Source organism: Pan troglodytes, chromosome 4, assembly GCF_028858775.2.
Source record: "Pan troglodytes isolate AG18354 chromosome 4, NHGRI_mPanTro3-v2.0_pri, whole genome shotgun sequence".
In the NCBI taxonomy this organism is placed as follows: Eukaryota; Metazoa; Chordata; class Mammalia; order Primates; family Hominidae; genus Pan; species Pan troglodytes.
Window position 1 is genome coordinate 146,872,106 of NC_072402.2, and position 23,166 is coordinate 146,895,271.

Consider the following 23,166-nt stretch of genomic DNA (forward strand, 5'->3'; position numbering starts at 1 on the left):
AGTGGATCCTCCTCTCCTTTGCCATGGGAACAGGGGTGGGGGCGGGAGGTGAGGGAGCCTGCGCTCGGGCTGCCTGGAAAGAGGAAGGAAGCCTGGCATCTCTGGACACATGACCCCCAGGCTTCTTTTTGGTGCTTTCCGTGCTCCTTGGCAGAGGGATAGCTTCATGACTCTGGCTTTTCGTGATAATTTTGCCAATATTTTATCAGCGGCGCCGGCCGCCTCTGCTGGGAAGGCTGCTCGTCTCCTTCTAGCACTGCCTGGGAAGGCCTAGGAAGCAGTGTGTGGCCATTGTCTGACTGTGGGGGCTCTGAGGAGAACTCCCTGCACACATCTGGAAAACCATGGAGGGCCCTGCCTGTCCCAGAGGTGGGAAGAGCAGGGAGGCTGGCCTGTGGGCAGGCGGGAGGGTAGGTGGGTGTGGGCAGGCAGTGGGCTGGGAAGCTGCAGTTTGATAAACAAATCATCGCCAAGCCACCTTTGGGTCTGGAGATTATGAAAGATCCAGCTCCCGAGTGCCTGCAGCCCGGTGGGCCCAGGGCTGGTTTCTCTATGTACCTGCAGGCTGGTTAGCTATCCTTGAGAACAAGAAGACAGGAACAGCCCTTTGGCCAAGGGCTCTAACATGCCAGAGGCAACAACTGCTTGCAGAGCCAGGACCAGATATTTTGCTGCCAGGTAGGGCCTCAGCTACTGAGAATGCAGTCCGAAATTCAAGAAGGCACAGTCTGTTTCTCTTCAATGTAGCGCTGTGACCTGGGAGGGCATATCTTGGTTCCAGACTCACTCTCCTGCCCTCTTGTCAGCTTGGCCTGTCTAGGTTATTCCAGCATCGCATAGGGCTGTTGAACCAGAGAACCCCTATGAACAGTCACTTCCCTGGGTCTATGACTTTGTTATCAGTCCGCTCTCTGCATCTCAGACTGCTCATCTGTATGATGAGAGGGGTTGAATTAGAAAGCCTTCTAATCGGCCAGGCACCGTGTTCCATGCCTGTAATCCCAGCACTTTGGGAGGCAGAGGCAGGTGGATCACGAGGTCAGGAGTTCGAGACCAGCCTGACCAACATGATGAAACCCCGTCTCTACTAAAAATACAAAAATTAGCCAGGTGTGGTGGTGTGGGCCTGTAATCCCAGCTACTCAAGAGGCTGAGGCAGGAGAATTGCTTGAACCTGGGAGGCAGAGGTTGCAGTGAGCCGAGATCACACCACTGCACTCCAGCCTGGGCGACAGAGTGAGACTCTGTCTCAAATAATAATAATAATAATAATAATAAAAGAAAGCCTTCTAATCTAAGAATCTACACTTTTTTTCTTAAAAAACTAGAGCTGAGCAACAAGGCCAGAACTATCAAGACCTTATTGAAGCTGTATCCAGCCAAAACCTACTATTTCCTCACACACCCCACCCCACCCCCACCTCCTAGCAAGGAAGAGAAAAAAAAAGCAAAAGCTACTGAGATGAAAATAAAATATATTTATTTACTACGTATTTGTATGATTCATCTCTCTGCTGTCTTCCTTTGTGTATTGCATATCTATGCTAAGCTAGCGAGTGTGGCTGGACTCCCTCTGCCTCTTACAGCCAAAGAATTTTGCCTTTTGATTTTGACAGGCTGGAATGGTGTTTTGGCTTCATACCAGGCTCAGGAAAAGAGGAAAATCCTGTAGCCTCTATCAGCTAGTGGGTCACATGTTTGCATTTGCATGTTTTCAGGCAAATAAAGATGTGAGTTGCCTGTCACTTCTCACTATCTCTAGGAAAAAAAAAATGTATTTATGAGAGTCCTTTCCCACTAAGTGACAGAAAAGAAAGATGGCTCATCTATTTTTCAAGGAACTAAGAAAAGAAACAGGCAACTGACTCTGCCCTTTTCTCTCTCTGGAATGCTAAGGAACTCTTGTCCTATTAGTAACACTGAGTATTCCTGAAAGAAGGAAACAGACTATCCTTCTTTTAAGAAAAAGAAAGAAAGAAAAGAAAAAAGAATCAATAGAGTTGGATACTGCAGAATATGAGGACTGGCAAAAATGCCACTACTTTTTATAAGCAGGGAGAGTGTGTGAATTTTGCAGTAATGGAAAATGAACAGAAGAGAATGGCTCAGCAGCCTTGGAAGCCCTCCGGGTTCCCCCCAGGAGGAAGTGCTTCTCTAAACAGACACCTGGGGGACACAGCAAGCACAGAGCTTTGAGGGCTTAACTCCATCATCATGGAGGTACCTCCCAAACCCAAGAGTCTGCAAATGCAGAGAGTAGACATCAGACCTCACAAGAAAAGGAGTAACACAGCCATAGGGTGATATGGATAGGGCATTGGCAGGAGGTCCTTGGGTCACCTGACTAAGCAAAAAAGCTCCCCTTTGAGATGTGAAATTCTTAACTTGATCCTCATGCCTGATATTGTCCCTAATAGAAACTCTTGCTTAGTTTTTCTTTCACTTCTATTTATTTAGTCCTTATTCTCCACCAGCCACCATGCTAAGCACTCCCCTGATTGAGCTCACCAGACTGTCCCACCCAACCTGTGAGATGGGTGTTTTTACTCATTTTATGGGTGAAAATTTGAAGCTGTGTTCAGAAACGTTGTAGTTAATGCTCAGTGGCTTCTTCAAGTCATGCAGTTAATTGTTGGGTTATGAAAGGTACTTGGATGTGTAACACATTTGACACTGAGTACAACTCCTAATCAATGATTCAAATGTCAACACTGAAATAGAGGCAAAGCATGAGATTACAATCATCCCTTTGTACACATGGGGATTGGTAAAACTGTGCATACTAAGTCCTGCAGTCAGCCCTGTGGAACCTGCTTATACAAAGAGTCAGCCCTCAGTGTAGGCAGGTTTCAAATTCTGCAAATACTGTATTTTTTTAAATTTCAACTTTTATTTTAGATTCAGAAGGTACATGTGCAGGTTTTGTTACATGGGTATATTGCATGATGCTGAGCTTTGAGATACACTTGATTCCATGACCCAGGTACTGAGCATAGTACCCAATAGTTAGTTTTTCAACTCTTGCTCTCCTCCCTCCCTTCCCCCTCTAGTAGTGCCCAGTGTCTATTTTTGCCATCTTTATGTCCATGAGTACTTAATGTTTAGCTCCCACTTATAAGTGAGAATATGCAGTATTTGGTTTTATGTTCCTGAATTAATTTGCTTAGGATAATGCCTTACAGTTGCATCTGTGTTGCTGCAAAGGACATGATTTTGTCCTTTTTTATGGATGCATAGTATTCCATGGTATATATGTACTACATTTTCTTTACCCAGTACACTGTTGATAAACACCTAGGTTGATTCCGTATCTTTATTATTGTGAATAGTGCTGCAATGAACATATCAGTGTGTGTATCCTTTTGGCAGGATGACTTATTTTCTTTTGGATATATATCCAGTAATGGGATTGCTAGGTCAAATGGTATTTCTGTTTTAAGTTCTTTGAGAATTCTCCAAATTGCTTTCCACAGTGGCTGAACTAATTTACATTCCCATCAACAATGTAAAAGCATCCCTTTTTCTTTGCAGCCTTGCCAGCATCTGTTGTTTTTTGACTTTTTAATAATTGCCATTCTGACTGGTGTGAGATGGTATCTCATTGTGGTTTGGATTTGCATTTCTCTGATTATTAGTGATGTTGAGCATTTTTATTTTTTCATATTTATTCGCCACGTGTATGTCTTTTTCTTTTTTTTTTTTTTTTCGAGATAAGGTCTGGCTCTGTTGTCCAGGCTGATGTTCAGTGTAACAAACATGGAACACTGTAGGCTCAGCCTCCCAAGCTCAAGCGATCCTCCCACCTCAGCCTCCTGAGTAGCTAGGACCACAGGTGGGTGCCACCAGGCCCAGTTAAGTTTTGTATGTTTATTTTGGTAGATATGGGGTTTTGCCATGTTGCCCAGGCTGATCTCAAACTTCTGGTCTCAAATGCTTCAGCCTCCTAAAGTTCTGGGATTATAGGCATGAGCCACTGTGCCCAGCCCACTTCTATGTCTTCTTTTGAAAAGTGGCTGTTCATGTCTTTTGCCCACTTTTTAATGGTTTTTGGGGGCGTGGGGTTTGTTTTTGTTTTGCTTGTTGAATTGTTTAAGTTCCTTATAGATTCTGGATATTGGTCCTTTGTCAGATGCATAGCTTGCAAATATTTTCTTCATTCTGTAAGTTGTCTGTTTACTCTGTTGATAGTATCTTTTGTAGTGCAGAAACTCTTTAGTTTAATTAGGTCCCAGTTGTCGATTTTTGTTTTTGTTACAATTGCTTGCAAGGACTTAGTCATAAGTTCTTCCCCAAAGCCAATATCCAGAATGGTGTTTCCTAGGTTTTCTTCTAGAATTCTTATAGTTTGAGGTCTTACAGTTAAATCTTTCATCTATCTTGAGTTAATTTTTGTATATGGTGAAGGTAAGGGTCCAGTTTCATTTTTCTGCATGTGGTTAGCCAACTGTCCCAGCACCATTTATTGAATAGGGAGTCTTTTCTCCATTGCTTAATTTTGTCAGCTTTGTCAAAGATCAGATGGCTGTAGGTATGTGGCTTTATTTCTGGGTTCTCTATTCTGTTCCATTGGTCTATATGTCTGTTTTTGTAGCAGTACCATGCTGTTTTGGTTACTGTAGCCTTATAATATAGTTTGAAGTCAGGTAATGTGATGCCTCCAGCTTTGTTCTTTTTGCTTAGGATTGTTTTGATAATTTGGGCGCTTTCATGAGTTCACATGAATTTTAGAATTGTTTTTCTAATTCTGTAAAAAATGATGTTGCTAGTTTGATAGGAATAGCATTGAATCTATAAATTGCTTTGGGCAGTATGGCTGTTTTAATGATATTGATTCTTCCAATCCATGAGCATGGAATGTTTTTTCATTTGTTTGTGTCATCTCTGATTTATTTCAGTGGTGTTTTGTAGTTCTCCTCGAAGAGATCTTTCACCTCCTTGGTTACATATATTCCTAGGGTTTCTCTCTCTCTTTCTCTCTCTCTCTCTCTCTCTCTCGCTCGCTCTCTCTCTCTGTGTGTGTGTGTGTGTGTGTGCGTGTCTCTTGTAAATGGGATTATGTTCTTGATTTGGCTCTCAGCTTCAGTGTTATAGGTGTATAGAAATGCTACTAATTTTTGTACATTAATTTTGTATCCTGAGACTTCACTGAAGTCATAGTTTTTATCATGAAGGGGTGTTGGATTTTAGCAAAAGCTTTTTCCATATCTTTTGAGATAATCATATTTTTTTGTTTTTCATTCCGTTTATGTGGCGAATCAATTTATTGATTTGTGTATATTGAACCAACCTTGCATCCTGAGAATAAACCCTACTTGATATGGTGAATTAACTTCTTGGTGTTCTGCTGGATTTGATTTGGTAGTATTCTGTTGAGGATTTTTGCATCTATGTTCATCAGGAATATTAGCCTGTCATTTTCTTTTTTCATTTTGTCTAAATACTGTATTTTCAATCTGCCTTTAGTTGAAAAAGATCTGTGTAAGTGGAGCTACACTATTCAAACCTATGTTGTTCAAGGGTCATCTGTATAAGAAATTCCTAATCACTTTATCTGGAGAAGAGGAGCACAGGGCTGTGGTCTTTGAGCAGTGATAAGAGTTGATAGAGTGCAGGCCCTGGAATCAGACTGTTCCAGGTTCCAGTTCTCATTTTTTTATGTGTTAGATGTGTGGTCTTCAGTACGGTTGTCTCATGAGCAAAAAATGAAAATGATGAGGCATACCTCAGCTGGGAATGGAAACCAAATGTTAATGTTTTGTGTAGTATGCAGAGTGTGGTACCTTGGCTGTGGGCACAACTGGCATCATGTCAGTGATGGGTGGTCACACTGTCATGATCACTGTGGGCATCATTGTGGCTGTCATTGTGGATTTTATGACACTAGCAAGCAGGTCACGCAACCTCTCAGACTTCAGTCACATCCTTCTCATGAATTGAGAAGCACACCTGAAGTGTGATGTTTTAAGGATTAAATGGGATTATGAGGAGATGTTTTATAAACATTTGTAAATTGTTTTTACTAACAAAAAAATGCTTATATTACAAAAACAAGAGCATGCTTAGTCAGTGGCTCTTCAGAGTGAATTTTAGTTTCATTAGAATCCTTTCTTCTGAAATCTAGCTGAATATTAAGAAAGGGGTAATTTTGGAGATGCTGGAGTGAGGTGGTGGGCAGACCTAGGTAGAGCACAGCAGGTGGGGTCTGGTCCTCATTCAGGAGAAAATAGACACCAAACATGTGAGCAGGACACCCCAGGCTTGGAAAGGCCTGGGCTCATACTGAGTCAGTACACTCGCTTCGCTGAAGGACTTCAGAGGAAAGGAGGGAAACTGGCCAATCATTGCCACTTTGTCTTCTGTAGGGTGGATCCAACATCCAGCCTTTCTTTCTCTCATGAACTCTCAACCTATTCCAAGGATCTCTCATTTGTCTCCTGACCTACTGAGGCAGCCTCTAACTGGCCTCCTTTCATCCATGCCAGCCCCCTTCAGCCATCGGCCGCATCCCTACTCTGTATCACACTCTGCTTAAAGTGAGGCTCCCATGCTCCTAGGGTGAGAAAGGAAACTCCTCAGCAAGCCTGTAGGGCCCGATGTGGCCTGCTCCTGGCCTTGCTGACCAGCCCTATCTTGTCTACAGTGCACAGTTCTCAGTGTCCTTGTCACATGTGCCTTCTCCCATTCCCTCTAAGGGTTTGCTCCTGCTGACTTTACATGCATGGTTCCTTCTGCCGAGAAAGCCCTTTCCCCACTAGCACCAGCCCCTCTGCCCAGCCCCACACTTCACACTTCACCAAGGCTGGCCTCCTCACCCTCCAGAGCATCAAGTGCACCAAGATCAATGGTACCACATACTGCTCCTACTCATTTTATAGGCTTCCTCCTGCCTCTAGCCCCTTTGTTGGTCTTTACCATGGATTCGTATGCTAACAAATTACTTTTATGGAGTAGACTTTGTTCTGTTGAAGAGAGTATTGAAGGGTCAAATAACTCCCACAAAGATGTCATGGGATAAGTAGATACCATGCTGGGACAGCAAGAACCTGAGCTTTGGGGTATGGATTCTCAAGTTCAAACTCAAGATCTATCATGTACTCTCTCTGTGGTCTTGGACAGAATAGATCAAGTCTCTGAGCTAAATTTTACCATGTATAAGATATGAGCAATAAATGCCAAGGTGCAGGGTTCTTCTAAGGATTCAGCGAAATAACATTAGAAACTCACAGGCATTGGGTCTCAGTGAATGGAGTTGAGTCTGAAGTTGAGTTGACTGTTGAGTAAAGCAAAGTTCTGGAAAGATGGTGTCATTAAAACCAAATCCTCTGATTAAAAATTAGTCTGTTCTTCTGGTATTACAGTAGGTGCTGGATTTTCTACATAGGAAACTCATAGCTCCCGGGAAGCCTACAGGAAGCTTATTAACCTGGCATTGTATATGGCATGGGTTGAAAAAGGGAAGACAGGAAGTTAGGATCCCAATTGTCCTAGTTCAGAAAACGTCTCGGGCCAAAATTTGGATGGTTATAAAACTAGAAATAAGGGGAAAAATCTTTTAGAAAATAAAGACTGCATGGCCTAGCCACTGATTGTTTTATAAGGCAAAGAGGAAAAGGAGGATTCTATTAGGTAGGGTCTTGGCAGAGAACAGATTGGCAGTTTGAGAGGAGTTAAATGGAAGGACTCTTCACAAGTGTGTGAGAAGGACATTAAGAAACAAAGAGAAGCAAGCATGACCCAGTACCAGGAGCCTAGTAACTGTGGCTCATGACCCACTGCTACCATAACTGCCCCTAGCTGGACCCAGAGACCCAGCTGGCTATGGGTTGAAGGCTGCCTGACAGGAACTGTGGCTGTGGCCCCAGGAAGGCAGCCAGCCTAGTTCCAAGGAAAGAACTAGGATAAATATCCTGATCCTCCTCTTCTCTCTCCCTCAGATCTCCTATGGGTACCTCCCATTGGTCAAATCCAATCAGGAGCCAGAGGGCAAGGAAGGCATTTGATAGGTTCATAATGGTCAGCAGCTTCCCAGGGCACAGTCCAGAGTAGGGAAGCAGGCAGAACGGATCTGGAGAGGTGAGGGAGTTCAGAATAGAAGACACCCAGCACACGGGGCATGATGACCTTCCTCTGCTAATGCCATTGCCCAGATCAAGAAATCTAAGGATCCCTGAAGACAGGATCCTGACACACAAGAACGCAGTAGGATGCCCTCTCTAGAAATTCTACATCTGCAAAACAGATAAAGTAGAAGTGGTTATTTACTCCACAAGGATCGAGATTGTTTTAAAACAGTGCTTCCCAAATGAATGAAGCAGTTGTTGACAGATGATTACCTGAGGCTAAGAAGGGGTTAGAGGAATAACGTAAGGAACAATTTTAAAATCACCCAAAATGACTATAACACATCTCAGAAAAATCACAACGTGATTTCAAGAGCACTTGGATTGCGTAAAGGAAGTGATATCAATTCTGAACTCCAGCTTTCCTATCTGGCAAAAGCTTTATCTTGCTGAGATAGCATCTGCTGTGGTGAACGGTCAACAACTGGCTATTACCCAACTTTAGGCAGAAACCATTGTAAAAGTACAGAAAACAACCAGAAGTATCTGAACACCTTCGACTTTCTGGGTATTTTGCCAGATAAATTCTTCCTTTGCAGTTCTTAAGGGCACAGACTGAAGTTAGGTTGCTGGACTCAAATTCTAGCCCTGCTTGTACTTTCTGTGTATCCTTAGGCAAGTCACTTACCTTCTCTGTGCCTCACTTCCTCATCTCTAATGATAATTACAAGGAGGCAAATAATAGTGCCTCTGTCAGAGAAGACATATAAAGAATAAATAAGTTAGTTGTGAATTCCTTAAAACAGTGCATGGCACATAAAAAAGGTTTCTGAAATAAATAGTATATATTAGTTTGCTAGGGCTACTGCACCAAAGTGCTACAAACTGGGTGGTTTAAACAACAGAAATGTATTGTTTTATAGCTCTGGTGGCTAAAAGTCCAAAACGAAGGTGTTAGCAGGGTTCCTTCTGAAAGCTGTGAGACAAATGTCTACTCGAGGCCTCTCCTTTGCTTGGAGATGGCTGCCTTTCTCCCTGGGTCTTTTCACATCACCTTTATCCATGTGTTTCTCTGTGTCCAGATTCCCCCTTCCACAGGGACACCCTTCACATTGGATTAGGACCCATCTAATGATTTCATTTTAACTCGTTTATCCCTGTAAAGACTCTATTGCCAAATACGGTTATATTCTGAGGTACTGAGGGGTAGGGCCTCAAATATGAGTTTGTGGGGACACAATTCAATCCATAATAGAGTGTTTGTTAAGGAAATGACTCCTCAAGGAGATTTTCTTGTGTTTTGGTTTCCCCTGAATGTCAGCCACTGTCCACACTAGCGTGAGATGCTAACAGTTGGTTACTAAATGCAAGTCACTAAGTTTATCTATCTAGTCTTGATGTTTAAACCCTCATTTTGCTATCCCTGACCCATGGAGGTAGACCCTCTCTTCCTAAGAATCTGAAGGGAAGTGCTCTTACGTAGGAGGTCCTCAATGGGAAGACCCCAGTAATTTAGTATGTCCACAGCCAGTCTGTTTGCCACACTTTCCACCCCACCTGGTCATTTCTTACAACTGTGGTGTTTCAATAGTGTAAGGGAAGTTAGTCATGACATTTGTTTCCAATCTTCCTAGTTCCTGGGCCTGTCCAACACAGGGAATAAGAATTGGATTGTTCATTTGTTTATTCATCAGGTATTTACTGGACAGCAGCTCTGCACTAAGCATAATGCTGGAGATACAACAGTAAATAGAACCAATGTGGCCTTTAAAATCATGGGTCACACAGCTGGGCAAAATGTGCCTCCTGGTGGCCAATGTAAAGGGACACGTCTTATTTGCCCTACACCAGGTTTTTAGTGAATTTGAATTATTTGCCAACAATGGGAAATTGGGAAATCAGAAGTGGGATTTCTAGCTCTCTTAAAAACAAAACAAAGTCGGAAGATTTTGCAGCCCTGACCCAATTTTTCTTCCTAACAGCAATCAATAGGATTGCCTGCTTTGGATGGGGTATATACTTAGTTTCTGGCTTGCCACAATTATCACTTCCTATTAAATTACACAGTGACAGCTTAATATTTTTATGTCACCTTGCCACTGCAGTCCAGTAGATGATCCATAAAACATCAAATATGTAGAAGTGATTCTTCACACAGAGATGTGGAAGCTGCAGCACATCTGTTAATGATTATGGGAGAAAATCCTGTCTGAAGTTAGCAATTGATTAACATTGCCATGATATTAAAGTCCTCATGAAGTGAGCAAAACCCTGCCACATGTCCTTATTCCCCCAACTGACCCATTCCCAGAAGGGTGATGTCATATCCTGTTGGATACAGTTAGGCAAATAACAGGGCAAACAATATCCTGCCCTGACCTCCTGGAGGTCAGTTTTGTTTTCAGAGAACCTAGTAAAAGAGAGTAGGACACAGAACAAAGGAGGGCAATTCTGGATAACTGATCCCAGATCTGGGTACCTTTTCTAGCCCAAAAGAGGGAGTCTGAGGAGGCTGAACTGTTCCAGAGAATGTTCTGACATACGGGACATGCCTGGTCCAGTTGAGAACATCTAGTCAACAGCATGAGCTCTGTATGGGTTGGGTGAGTTTGATTAGCCACCCAGCTAAGGGATGACTGCTGAAAGGCCACAACAATGATTCCATGTGGCTACTCACAACCTTTCCTCTGTCATTATAGAGTCCTCCTGCTTGAGAAAGTAGATCATGCCAACATAATTTCTTCTGTTTAGGGCAGATTCTTCCTTATTCCTCAGGAAGAAATCAAGGTAGCAAATAATTCACAGAAAGCAAAGCACAGTGTCTGGCACATAGTAGGTACTCAAAAGATAATTGATGAGTTAACGCATTCATGAAAAGCCCACTCTCTCTAATAAGCCCCAGGATAAAGATAGACAAAGATCTCTTTCCTAAGCTCTAGGGTCATCTTTCTGATCATCTGCTAAGATGGCTACTAGAATATTCCCAAGGCACTTCAAAATTTAATAAATTTACTCTCTTAAGAAAACAAAAGCAAAAAGCCTACCTTAGCTCTTACAGTCCCGGTTGATCTATAGAACCTCTATCTACCCAGTCATAAGTCAGTGATCAGAAAGCAGTCTTCTGAGACACTTCCCTTTCCTCCACTCTCCTGTGTTCCATCTGTCGCCACATCTGGTCATTTCTACCTCCCAAACATGACTTGAACTCTTCCCCTCCTCAATGACCATCACTCCCTAATGTCTCCTACACCAGGCATGGCAGCCATTGGAGGAAGAGGTTAGGGGAGCAGGAGTTGGTCTCAAGTTCAGAAAGAGGCAACTGAGCAGTACGGCCTACAGGAAAAAATGTGATTTCAGGCCATATGGACAGGAGGTGAGAGTCCCACTCTGCAGACCCTGATCAGGCTCTGTTTGAAACATTATATTCAGGGAAGACAGTGATCAGCCCGTATATTCCCAGAAAAGAGTGACCGGAACAGTGGAAGGACTTGAAACATGCTGGGGAGAGGATGTTGAAGGAACAGTAGGAAGACGCCAGGCAGCTCCACATGTTGGTTTTGTGTCTGCCTGAGAGTATGGATGGTCCCTCAGCGATTTCAGATTAGGTTTCACCTGGCTCCCTAAACATCTCTTAGGCCTTTTTTCTAAGGGTGTCACCAGACAGACAAGGGGAACATACAGGCTCCACATGCCACCCTGCTGTTCCCAGGGGCTGTGGTGGCTGTTTGTGTGCCTGTGCTACAGCCCCACCTTCTCTCACAGCAGAATGCTACTCTCTACTGCCTCTATCATTTCCAAAGCTTCGTCCTCACATCTGCTTAATTTTGTGCAAAGCACAGGTCTTTCTCCATGGGCTGTTATCTCTTGCCCTCACCAGGCCAGCAGGGCCGATGAAGCAACTGCTTTGCAATAGTCTAATGACACAGCTGATCTATTTTAAGCACCTGAAGCACACTCTATCAAGTGCCAATCTTCCCGCTGCAAGCCACGCTCAGCTTGCAGCAGCAGGGGCAGCCCGAGGTCTATTCCTGTGTTTTGAGATATGGGGAAACAGCCCAGGGATCCCAGCCCTGCCAGTCTGGTGATAGTCTAAAGCAACCATAAAATTAGATATTTTTCACAGTCAGCATGAGTTGTTCTCGAAGGAGAGTTGCCTGTGATGTTAGCATTATATGGTGCAGGAACCTCAGGTGATTATAAATCCCCCTTTCAACTGGCAGAGACAAAGCCTGGGCCTGTTACATGCAGGGAGAAGGAACTTGAGAGGCAGCATTTCAGGAACTGAAGCTCAATCCCCATCAGAAATTCCTTAGACTCAGACTAATGTTTTCTCCTCCTCCTCCTCCTAATCCAGAGACTCTTTTCCAACTGCAGCCTGAGTGCAAATGTTTTACATCTATTATTTTATTTAATCCTTACAACAATCTTACATGGGCCTTCCTTGAATTCTGTGTCTAGGGAATATCCCCATGTTATATTTGCTCTCACTATTCTTCACAGAGCTTACCACAGTCAGTGATTATTTTGTTCATTAGCTCATTTTCTTTGTTTCTTTCTCTCATCCTCCTTTGTCTATAAGCCACATGACGATTGTGTGACAAACCCTGTCTGTTTTGTTCACTGCTGAGTCCTGCACACTCAACATGATGTTTGATGCAGAGTGATGATCACTTATAAAAGCATTTCTTGGACACATGAATGAGCCCACTTACGCTTCACAAAAGTCCTAGAAAGAGGACACTGACATTGTTCTCATTTTACAAAGAAGGAAATTGAAGCCCAGAGAAGAGATATTTGGCTCCAAATCGCAAAGTTAAGAAAAGTGATAGAGCCTTGAGTGAATATGTGGATGGATTCATTTAATGAGGAATACTTCAATATCCTCATTTTACATAAAAGGAAAATGAGATTCAAAGGTAAATTGCCTGGATAAAGTCACATGAGCTAGGAAGCAGAGGAGCAGATGTTTAAACTGTGTTGGTCTCACCCTGAGGCCTCCTTTCCCTCCTCCCTGCTCCTCCTTTTTACCATCTTTTTGTATTTTTACTGTGATGGAGATCTCCAGGGGAAACATGGATTGGGATGGCTGATCTTCCCGTTGGATGCCCCAGCACTATTCACTCATTCACTCGGGCAGTGAAACAAATCTTCACACTGTGAGACAGTGACATTCCATATTCCAGGCACCATGAAATCAATGATGCACAGGACAGAGAACTGGACCTCAGACTGCTTCCATCCAGCATCTTGGAGGGGCAGACAGAAGCATGCATGACTGTGATGTGAGATAAACCATGGCGGGTGCTGAGGGGGAAGGAAAGAGTACAGAGGAAGACAGGCCAAATTCCTCTGGAAGGCCTGGGAATGCTTGTTGGAGAAGGTTCCATTCAATCTGGTCCTTGGGGCAGGGAACAAACTTATGTTGTGTAGGGTTGAAGGAAAAGAAAGAGGAGTCTAGATGGGCTTACTCATTCCTAGGCAGGCATTCCACACACCCTAATGCACAATTCCTGAGTCCTGGGCCTTTGTCTGGGTACTGGGACGGAGACCGAAATAAAAAGACAGAAAGCCCTCATCGGGAACTGTTAGGAAGTCCAGTTTGTATACGCTAGAGAATATGAGTATGTGGACAGTGAGAAAACGCTGGGAGTTGGTGAGGATCAGCTCTTTGAGAGGGTCAGATGCCACGCTAAACAGTATTTGTTACAATCTACAGCCAATGAGGAGTCAGGAGAGGTTTGGAGCCCAGTAGTGACCTGCCCAGAGCTGTGCATTATTTAGGAAGATCTCCCCAGCAACACATACCTCATGCATCAGAGGGCCTGGAGGCAGTGAGAGGCAGACCTAGTGCAGCAATGCAGTTGTGAGTGGATGCGAGGGAGAGTGTGGGGATGCAGGGAGAATGAGCTCCCAGTTGTTCTGCAGCCAAGCTGTGCATTTCTGCAACTATGCCCATGGGTGGGCTTGCTGTATATTCTAATACCCGGGACTGTGAAAACTGGTACTTTGAAAACTAGGTTATTGACCAAACTGAGAAGGCTAGATCGTATATTTGATAAGAAGTTGAGCTATAGAATCAGACTGCCTGGGTCCAAATTCCAGCTTGACCCTTATTAGCTGTGCCGCCTTCAGAGAGTTGCTTTATACCAGACCCCCAAACATCAGCTTCCTCTTAAGATGGGGATGATAGGTGAACTTTAAGTGAGTGAATATATGTGAGATGCTTAGCACAGTGCCTGGCACATGGAAAATACTCAGTAATGATTAATAGTGATAAGTAATGGAACACATTTGAATGTACTATTTTGGGAAAACCCCTTTTAAAGATACAAAATAACCAACACATGCTATTGTTATGATGTAGTCACCACTTGGTCATTCCACTAGGAAAGAAGAGTGGTATATATATTGGTAACACAGGACTTTTTAAGCTAACATTTAAGGAGCACTTATTACATGTAAGACCCTATGCAAACATTTTGCCTGTATTATCTCTTTCGGTCCTGGCATGAGTCAGGTGTGAAATGAATGTTGGAGAGGGCAATTCTGATTAAGCAGGGAACATGTCACGTTAGTCCAGGGACTGGCAAACCTTTCCTGTAAAGGGATTTGCAAGCCACACAGTCTCTGTGGCATGAAAGCAGCCATAGACAATGTGTAAAGAAATGGGTAGAGCTGTGTACCAATCGAAATGTATTTAGAAGAATAAAGGTGAAGGGTGATTTGGCCCGTGAGCTGGTTTGCTGACCCCTATACTAGATGACCTCGAAGGTCTTTTGCAACTTTGAGATTCTAGTCTGAGATGCTAGTCCAAAATGATGACAAAGAAATGTTCAATCCTTCTAATTCAGTTTATCTCTGTAATCACAAGGGGTGTTACTTCAAATAAGATAGAGAAGGTCATTGGGAATAGACACAGAGAGGACCAGAAAGCGTTCCATTCTTTGTGTTGCCTTCATAGTCAGCACACCTCATTAACTCACACTCTGATATTATATGAGTCTTCTCAAGTTGCCATTAAATGACAAGCTGCACAGGCTGCCCTGGGATCTGCAGAGTACACAGTTCTTCAGAGGCAGAGAATGATACTCAGACCAGAGACTTTCACATTTGGGAAGGAACATACAGGACAATATTCTATGCCAACACTTCAGTATGTGGAGCAAATCCTCCCCCTTTGCTCCCGATTCACATTTCCTACTCACAGCCCACATGCCTTGTAGCCTAATATGATAGCCAGGGTGTCTGCTCAGCATGTTTTATCCTTCCTCCTTCTGATTCTTTATAAGAATTTCTCTCCATCTCCTTGTCATACTAATGGACTGTCACCATGGTGTTCTGTCCCCCACCCCCCGCCCCTGAGAATGACATATGACTTATGCTAGCCAATCAGAGTTTCCCATCCACCTTGGCCACAAGGATTTGCTCATCAGTGGAAATTAAACCCAAGACAGGCCAATCAGAGTATTCCCTGGAATTGGATAGGGAGATATTCAGAAGAAGAAGTGTTTATTCCATTGAGATTGCTGAGCTAGGGAGAAAAGAGTGTGGGAATACCAGTGGCCATGATTGTCAAACATGAAGAAGCCATCTGCAAAATAAAGTCTTAGCTCTGACCATATAGGAAAGCCCCTAATCCAGCCATACCTGAAGGCAGAGCCACCTCAGACCCCAGACTTCCCAGTTGCAAGAACCAACAAACTCTCTTTTTGCTTAAACTGGTTTCCACTGGGTTTCTGTAAAGTACAACTGAAAGGGTACCAACAAAGGCACTTTTTAAAAAGCATTATTTCCAGTTGGCAGTTGCCCTTATAATGACCTCTATTTATCAACAGCCCAGCCATCTTTAGGCTTAAATATTCTTCCACCCTGCTACCTCTCATTCACTCCTGAAGTGATTTTATTCCCTCCTCTGAAGTCCTTGGCCCTTAGTTTAAAACATTCTTATAATTACAGGTCATTTGCTGTGAGTCAACATAATTTATTCATGTGCATTTCTTAGTGCCCTCTTTCAGATTATAAACTCCTCGAAGATAGAAATCACGTGTCTATGGGGTGTAATGTATTTGTTCCCCAACTGCAAGCCAAAGATCACTGTGGAGCCATGGAATTATTGCTGGAGCTTACAAATCCATGTGTGCTCCTAATTCAAATGCATAATGCCTGTCAAATGAATGTGTTTGAAAAAAGTCAATATGGCAGAAAGCTAACATGTAAGTATTACTTAAATGTGATACTAATATACAGAGGATAACAAATATTTTTTATGTTAAAAAAGGAATCCTCAAATGATCTAAATGTGGTTGCATGGTTGTATATATATGTAAAACATTTTGAGCTGTATATTTAAGATTTATATACTTGACTCTATGCAAGTTATGCCACAATAAAAAGTAAAAAATAAAATAAAAATAAGAAGTCCTTATACTTGACAAGTCTAGTCAACCATCACTAGTACTGTTACAAGATCAATACCAATACACTAAAATTAATCCAGGATAGATCACCGACCTAAATAAACCAAAAGCTAAAATTACACAGCTTCTGCAAGAAAATGTAGGAGAATATCTTACAACCTCAAGGGAGGCAATGACTTCCCAGAACACTAAAATTTGTAAAAATGGGCAAGAATTCTAACAGACACATCACATGTACAAATGGTTAATAAGCACATAAAAAGGAGCTTAACATCATTAGTCATGTTAAATGCAAATTAAAACCACCTTTTTACAGCCTCCCAAATGGCTAAAATTCTGGTGAAAATGTAAAATGGCACAACAACTATGGAAAACTGATACAGTTTTATAAAAATTCAACATACACCTACCTATGATCCAGCAATGCCTCTCCTAGATATTTCCCTGTGAACGATAAGAACATATATCTGCAAAAAGATTTATGCAAGAATGTTGCTGTCAGCTTGATTCAAAATAATCCAAAGCTGGAAACAACCCAAATGTTTATATATAGACAAATGGATAAACAATCTGTGATTATATTTACACAATTGTATACTATTCAGCAATAAAAAGGAACAAACTATTGACACATGCCAAAACATGAATGAATCTCAGAAACATGCTGAGTAAAAGAAATCACACATAAATGAGGGCATACTGTATGATTCCATTTATATGGAATTCAAGAAGGCAAAACTAATCTATGTGGACAGAAATTATAACAGAGTTTGCCTTTGACTGGGGGAGGGGTGATTGATTGCAAAAGGTTGCAGAAAATTATCTAGAGTGATAGAAATATACCTTATCTTGATTAAACTGTTGTGGGCTATACATTTGTCAAAACTTATTGTATTTAAAATCTATATGTTTCATTAATTGAAAATCATGCCCAATTTAAACATATATGTGTGTATCCCCTTAAACAGAGTATGTGTGTATATACCTATTCCCTTAGATAGAATAGGCTTGGAAACAGAAGAACTAACTTGAGATCTCAGCTCTCCTGCTAACTCTGTGACCTCTGAGGCCAGTATCCTTATCAGTTCTGTGGCTCCATCCTATCAGCCTTGCTTACCTCAAAGAGCTGTTTCAACTATGTAACACCTGTAAAAATTTTTGGTAAACCTTTAAGCGTTGTACAGCTCAAGAACCTCCTCTCCAACTTATTTTGTGCAAGCATCTCCCTGGCCCTGATGTTCTAGCTGCACTGGCCTCCCTAAACTCACCATGTGCTTTCCAGCCTCTGGACCCTTCCTTGCAAATGCTGTTTCTCCATCTCATTTGTACTTATCCCTGGTTTTCCACAAACAGCCCTCTCCCATCCTTGTAGTCTCAGCTGAAATGTTTTACCTTTAGATTACCTGTCCCCACCCCTTATTTATTTCCTTCATTCTATTTGTCACACTTTGTAAATATCTGTTTACTTGTCACAGACCCTTCCCACAGAATGATAAACTCCCAAAGCATAGCAAACATTAGCAAACAAGACTGTTTTATTCACTGGAGTATCCCCAGTTCTTAGCACATAGAAATTACCCAGTAAGGCTAGGAACAGTGGCTCACTTGTAATCTCAGCACTTTGGAAGGCCAACGTGGGTGGATCGCTTGAGGTCAGGAGTTCAAGACCAGCCTGGCCAACATGGTAAAACCCCATCTCTACTAAAAAAAAATCACAAAAATTAGCCAGGCATGTTGGTGCATGCCTGTAATCACAGCTACTCAAGAGGCTGATGCAGGGAATCACTTAAACTGGGGAGGTGGAGGTTGCACTGAGCCAAGATTGCACATCTGCACTCTAGTCTGGGCGACAGAGTGAGTGAGACTCCGTCTCAAAAAAAAAAAAAAGAAAGAAATTACTCAGTAAATATTGATGAATAAATAATTGTGCCAACAAACATGAACTTTGGTTTATAAACTTTGTAACCTACTTGTGCTGATTTGGGACTTTCTGCTTGAAGCCAGGTCTTCCCTAGGGCATGGTGGGTGCCAAAAAATGACCCCAGGTTAAAGTTGGTGTCACTGTAGTGTGCTCACTCAGGAAAAGCTTTTTGTGTCAAGGGACTCAGGAAAGGCTTAGGACATCCTGTGCTTTGGAAGACAGAGACACTTTCTAGTTATCGCTATACTTGATGGACCATCTGTTGGGCTGTGAGCTGGGGGTTCTGTGTGCACCTCCAGGCTGGGAAGAATCTGAAGTACACACAGGCTGTCTAACATGGGGGAATTGTCCTCCATCTCCAGGGCCCTCCTCATCCCAGGCCCAGCAGTGGGCCCAAGAGCAAGTAGAATGAATGCCCGTGTTCATATCATCTTATTCAGCTCCTTTCCCATCTCTCGGCCAGCCATGGGGCTTCTTAGCCCTAATCCCCTCCCTCTCTCTCTCTTCCCAATAATCAGACCACCTTCTTTCTTGGGTTTTCCAGGTGTGGATGTGGCTGCCCTCACCTAGGCCATTTCTGTCCTTTGAGTTAGTCCCAGGTCCGGAGCCTGTCCTCTAGCCCAGGGCACCTGGGCATCACCCACAGCTCATCTGCCCGCGGGAGCTCTCTGAAACCTTCTGTTTACAGTGGAAAGTGTTTGCTGACCTGGATTGTTTTGGGTCTGTGACATCAGTGCTATGGGAAATGCTCCTTAGCCAGTAGCAAAGTCCGCTTGAGGGTACACACTTACAGAATGCCCCGGGAAAGACTTAGGGGCTCCGAGATAGGTGAGAAGTCCACCCTTCCCCCCACCCACTTCCTCCATGGCCAAAATTCTGCCTTCCCTCTGCCCAGCTGTCTCTCTTGAAATCTGTATTCTTTTCAGCAGATAATGTCAATAAGCCCTTTATGTGAGTAGGATTTGGAGCTTCTCTGTTTCTCATCTGAAAATCTGCCCTGTGCCAGTGAGTTTGGGCCTCTGGCCCACACGTTAATTATTGTACCAGGATTCCTGGAGTCGACTGGGGACAGAGTGCCTCTTTGGTTAGAAGAGGGGTATTCTGGCAGTATTTCTTTTTTGAGGCATTAATCTAGCTTAGAGAGGCTGAGCAAGTGAAAATCGTTGTGTGTTCCTTTGATATTTTTTCCTTTCCTATTTGAATGCCACACTTAGCTGGGGTTTGGGAATCAAATGTTAATGAATCTCTTGGGGTTTCTTGAATTTACATTGTAATAGTCATTTTTTCTGCCATTAGTACCAAGGAAAAAAGCCAATATTTTAGGGCACAGAATGGTAGAAAGGGGTCTACTTTGTGTGTGTGTGTGTGTATGCATGGGCTGTGTGTGTGTGTGTATGTGTGGTGTGTGTGTGTGTGTGTGTGTGTGTGTGTGTGTGCGCCTATAGAGAAAAGAAAGCTTACTGAACTAGGAGTCAGAACACCTGTGTTGAAGTTTGGGCACATTCCCCAATTCCCCAAGCCTCAGTTTGCTCATCTATAAAATAGCCGGAGTGATCCTTGCCTCACCTGATTCGTGGTTGGTGATGATCAAATGAGGCAATGAATGAGAAAGCCTTTGCGTTAGCTTCTGTTTTGCTGGTTATTAAACAGATGCCTTCCTCCCTTGACTGTTCTTTGAGAATAAAGCCAGAAAAGATTTGAATTGCTTTTTTTATTACTTTTGGTTGCTGGCTGTGTTTCTTTCAATCATTAAAATTTAATACAACTCGACACAGAAATTGAGCACAAGACAAACACAGCTTTATTGGGGTTATAGGTAAATGGGGCAAGGTAAAAAGACTCAGTTCATTGTGGGTCTAGTGTCCTCATATACAATTGTCTTAATTTCAAAATGTTTCATCCCACTGTTAGGCCATGCATCCCTTCATGTGTTTCAGCATCTCATTCCAAAAGCATAGTCTCTACAACTAAATGATGATCAAAAGAGACACAGAATAGTGACCATAGGATAGAGGCTTTGCTTCTTCTCTTTGTGTCTGGAAGGGCGTGAGCAATCCAGACCAGAAAGAAAGAAACCTTTCATCATGCCCTTCAGAGCAGGTGACTCATTTTGGCCGACAGGCCCACAATTTCACCTTTCAGTTCCTTTTACAACTCCCAGATGAATGGTGCTGTCACCAGGATTCATCAGTATCTAGATTGGGAAGAACATCCTGTGTGCCCCTCCATAGGCCTCATTTTTTTGCCAGTCCCCTCGCTCAATGCTCTTGACACTTTTCAGCTGCTGCTTAGACAGTTTCTCCTGATGGCTAACCTGACCAGGGCAGTGGGGCATGAGCAGGCAGGACTTCTCCCTGCTGAAAGCCACCTGCCTCAAAATGTGTTTTCTAGGACGCGTAACCCAGCTGAACAGGAAGCATCTCTGGCGTGTCTGTTTTGGAGTGGGAATCTCCCAGTGTGGAGAGGGAGCAGGATGCATTGGAAAAGAAAGGAGGCCAGTGAGGCTGCTTTCTCCTGCCAGAGGGGAGCAGGGTCTGCGACAGACTGGGCAGGCCAACGGGGGCCAGAACACACAGGGCCTTGTAGACCATGGCAAGGAGTCTGGCTTTATCCCAAGGGTGGAGTGAAGTCATTGAATGGTTTTAAGTTGCCACTGGAGGTGGTGGGAGTCCGGGTTAAGCATCATCAGATTGCATTTTGAATGTATCCCCCTGGCTACTGTGTGTAGAATGAGTGAGGAAAGGAGACCACTCCTTACAACATGTTGGGATCCTCTAAGCAGCAGATGATGGGGCTGGGACTTGGGAAGATAGGGCAGGGCACCTTCTACTCCAGGGCCATTGCATGGTCCTGATTTCCTGACAGCTTTTATATCCTTTATGCTATTTAAAATAATTATTTACAGTCTATCTTAGTTAGCTAGAGCTGCCATAACAAAATACCACACACGGGGTGGCTTAAACAATAGGAATTTATTTTCTCACAGTTCTGGGTTCTAGAAGTCCAAGATCAAGGTATGGGCAAGGTTGGTTTCTTCTGAGGCCTCTCTCCTTGGCACGTAGGTGGGCATCTTCCCCCTGTGAGTTCCCGTGGCTGTCCTGTGCATGCCTGTGTCCCATCCCCTCTTATAAGGACACCAGTCATATCGGATTAGAGCCTACCCTAATGACCTCAGTTTGACTTAATTTTCTCTTTAAAAACCCTATTGCCAAATAAAATCATATTCTGAGGTACTAAGGGTAGGGACTTCATCATGTGAATTTGGGGGGTGAGAGAGACAGGGACAGGAGGACCCAATTCAGCCAACACGGAGTCCCTCCTCACATTTTCTCTTCCCCTAATTTCAAGTCTGTGCTTATCCATCACTGTCTGGAGGTGTCTCTGCTTCCTTTGTTGCTGCTTTTAGGGAAGATGGTTTTTCCCCAGGTGAGCCCTTCTTGTTGGTCACACAACAAGTCAACATTTTGTATTTCCAACATACTTTTTTATTGGATTTCCTATAAAGGGTATTTAGATAGTCTTTAGTATATCTATTATTTTTTATTGCCCACCCCCCTAAAGCACGTAACCATGTTATATGTAGTAAAAGTTGCATAACCATTTGACGGGTTTCATTTGGGTTTTGTTCTTCCACCAGAATGGTGGGCTTGACTGTGTTGTGATTTCCATTACAGCGTGGTTTAGCCACAGAAATTTCCTGTGCTGGTTGTTTCGTGGGAACGAGTGTGTTGCATTTGCCTTGCTTGCGGGCTCAAGAAATACCTGTTTTGAGAAACAGCTGTCACGTTTATGCTGACCAAAAACTTAACTCCTCAGCTCACCCCATAGGTGTGTCCAAATATTTGTTGATTGCCCACAAGAATACTCCAAGGTGCAGAGAACTGAGTAGCATCCCTCCTCAAGTAATTTGAAGTCTGATAAAGATATAAAACAAATGAAAAAGTAGGTACATTATAGGTAAACTATGCTGTAGGTCAGTGGTTCTCAAAATATAGTCCCAGACCCACAGGATGAACATCATCTAGGAACTTGCTGGAAATGCACAGTTTCAGTCCTTACCCTGTACCCCCTGAGTCAAAAACCCTGGGTCATGTGTTATAACAAGACATCCAAGGATTCTGATGCATACTCGTTTGAGAATGCATCAGGATTGAGAATGCATCCATTTGAGAACCACTGCTTACCCATAAGAAGCGCATGACATGAGATTTTTAAAGAAAGCTCATATTTGGAGAGGGAGGAGGGGAGAAGCAGGAAGTATTTCTACAAGTATGTTGCATATGAGATAGGCCTTGAGGAGTGGGTAGGATTTTTATATTTATATGTAGATGATCATATTTACTGTAATTGCCATCTGTATGTTTATGTATTTCTTTTACAAAAGTAATTAACAGCCTGGACTCTAACTTGAAAGATCTGCTAGCTGTCCCTTTCTTGCATTTTAACTGGCTCACTGTGAATCGAGGCTTCCATCAACATATGCTCAGTTGTAGAACTGGTAATTATGGTTGGAGGCTTTTTGTTGGAGGACACATTTCATTCCAAACATAGTTTCTGAACATAGCTTGAATTGAAAGTAGAGATTCTACCTCTATATACTTAAGACAAAATCAGTTCAAAGCATCCTTGAATCTCACAGTGGGAAGGGGCCTTCAAGGTCATCTAGTCTAATAACCCAGGCAAATAACCTCTGAGCAGGCTTTGTAAAATAGGTATAATCAGTTCTTCTCTAGCCCATTGAATGATTCTGTACACTTCTCTAGCCCAT

The 23,166-nt window shown here is 43.0% G+C and overlaps 1 protein-coding gene and 1 long non-coding RNA gene across 4 annotated transcripts in view; both read left to right on the forward strand.

Moving 5' to 3' along the window:
* Nucleotides 1-23,166, forward strand: part of ABLIM3 (actin binding LIM protein family member 3) — a 118,597-nt gene that overhangs the window by 635 nt on the left and 94,796 nt on the right. The gene's annotated exons all lie outside the window — the stretch shown is intronic.
* Nucleotides 10-18,372, forward strand: LOC134809985 (uncharacterized). Its single transcript, XR_010157035.1, has 2 exons — nucleotides 10-678; nucleotides 1,329-18,372. It is a non-coding gene; the product is annotated as an uncharacterized LOC134809985 (long non-coding RNA).